The sequence below is a fragment of the Saccopteryx leptura genome, chromosome 5 (assembly GCF_036850995.1).
Source record: "Saccopteryx leptura isolate mSacLep1 chromosome 5, mSacLep1_pri_phased_curated, whole genome shotgun sequence".
In the NCBI taxonomy this organism is placed as follows: domain Eukaryota; kingdom Metazoa; phylum Chordata; class Mammalia; order Chiroptera; family Emballonuridae; genus Saccopteryx; species Saccopteryx leptura.
In genome coordinates, this window is record NC_089507.1 from 9,540,282 (window position 1) to 9,542,818 (window position 2,537).

A 2,537-nucleotide genomic window follows, 5' to 3' on the forward strand; every position below is an offset into this window, starting at 1 on the left:
GCAGAATTGGCGAGTCTGGATGATGTCAGTAGAAGTGGCGAGTCTAGATGATGTCAGTAGAATTGGCGAGTCTGGATGATGTCAGTAGAAGTGGCGAGTCTGGATGATGTCAGCAGAAGTGGTGAATCTGAATGATGTCAGCAGAATTGGTGAGTCTGGATGATGTCAGCAGAAGTGGCGAGTCTGGATGATGTCAGTAGAAGTGGCAAATCTGAATGATGTCAGCAGAATTGGCGAGTCTGGATGATGTCAGCAGAAGTGGCGAGTCTGGATGATGTCAGCAGAAGTGGTGAATCTGAATGATGTCAGCAGAATTGGCGAGTCTGGATGATGTCAGCAGAAGTGGCGAGTCTGGATGATGTCAGCAGAAGTGGCGAATCTGAATGATGTCAGCAGAATTGGCGAGTCTGGATGATGTCAGCAGAAGTGGCGAGTCTGGATGATGTCAGCAGAAGTGGCTAATCTGAATGATGTTAGCAGAATTGGTGAGTCTGGATGATGTCAGTAGAAGTGGCGAGTCTGGATGATGTCAGCAGAAGTGGCGAATCTGAATGATGTCAGCAAAAGTGGCAAGTCTGTATGATGTCAGTAGTAGTGGCAAATCTGAATGATGTCAGCAGAATTGGCGAGTCTGGATGATGTCAGTAGAAGTGGCGAGTCTGGATGATGTCAGAAGAATTGGCGAGTCTGGATGATGTCAGCAGAAGTGGCGAGTCTGGATGATGTCAGCAGAAGTGGCGAATCTGAATGATGTCAGCAGAATTGGCGAGTCTGGATATCAGCAGAAGTGGCGAGTCTGGATGATGTCAGCAGAAGTGGCGAGTCTGGATGATGTTAGCAGAATTGGCGAGTCTGGATGATGTCAGCAGAATTGGCGATTCTGGATGATGTCAGTAGAAGTGGCTAATCTGAATGATGTTAGCAGAATTGGTGAGTCTGGATGATGTCAGTAGAAGTGGCGAGTCTGGATGATGTCAGCAGAAGTGGCGAATCTGAATGATGTCAGCAGAATTGGCGAATCTGAATGATGTCAGCAGAATTGGCGAGTCTGGATGATGTCACAGCTCTGAGGTATCTGGACCCTGCGGTTGTCTGGTACCTGACCCTGGGCTGATGGAGGTGTGGGAATAGGGCCGGGAGTGTGAGTCCTTTGAGGGCCAGGGAGGGAGGTGTGCAGGGTGTGGGATCCCACTGGCTGTTTGCATGCAAGAGGAGCACCCACAGGTGGGCCTGTACTCTCTCTAGGCGTTGGCCTGCCCTGAGAGTGGCAGTCTGTCCTGGGTCTGCAAGGCCCCAAGATGTCAAAGCATCAGACAATATAGAAAATAAGCCACCTGAGTAGTACAGTGGGGCAGTGACGGGTTTACTCCGTTCTCTAGCAGGGACGCAGCGCTCAGCAGGGCGGCCGCTCAGGAAGGCTGGGTGTGAGAACGCCTGCAGGTGCTGCGCCTCCTCCTTCCTCACAACCCGTCTGGTGTTCGTTCGTTCGTTTGTTTGTTTCCCAGAAAAAGGACACCAAGCAACAATGCAGGCTGATGGTCTTGCTTCAAGGTTTGTTAACTCCACCTGGTTCCTGAGAAGAGGAACTGTCACCAGTGCCATCGCCGGTCCTGTTCTGGGCACCATCTCCACCGCCGCAATGCCCCCACACCCCCTTCTAACCCGGATCCCTACCCGGAATGGGGCTAGGCCAGGCGGGCAGAGACTTGCGCACACACGCCCCCTTCTGGCGGAAAGAGCTTTGTCGCAGGCCCTGGTCTAGAGCAGGGGTCCCCAAACTTTTTACACAGGGGGCCAGTTCACTGTCCCTCAGACTGTTGGAGGGCGGGACTATAAAAAAAAAAACTATGAATAAATCCCTATGCACATATCTTATTTTAAAGTAAAAAAAAAAACAAAAAACAAAAAAACGGGAACAAATACAATATTTAAAATAAAGACCAAGTAAATTTAAATCAACAAACTGACCAGTATTTCAATAGGAACTAGGCTCCTCTCACTGACCACCAATGAAAGAGGTGCCCCTTCCGGAAGTGCAGCGGGGGCCGGATAGATGGCCTCAGGGGGCCGCATGTGGCCCGAGGGCCGTAGTTTGGGGACCCCTGGTCTAGAGTCTGGGGAAACATGAAGATAGTGAAGTGAGCACAGGAACCCTGTTCCAGGTTTAGACAGGTGGACCCTCTCCTTCCCCGGGAGGTGCGGGGCGGAGGCGGAGTCCAGCCTGGGGCATGTGGTAGAAGTGCGTCCTGACCTCATTTGGTGAGTGGACACTAGTCAGTGGTAGGGTATGCCACTTGTTCAGCATTGCTTTGTTCATTTATATATTTAAAAATATGCATAATATCGAATACTTGCTTTAACATTGCTAGAAAGAGTATAAATACAGTATGCACTACTTAATTTTCATTTTTCTACCTGTATGGTTGTGGCCTCATGAGGCGAGTTCCTACAGAGCCTCCGTGGGGAGAGAGGCCGTCGGAGCCCGGGAGGAGCGCCTGTCCGCCCCCCAGCACCTTGGACCCCCAGGACAGGTCTGT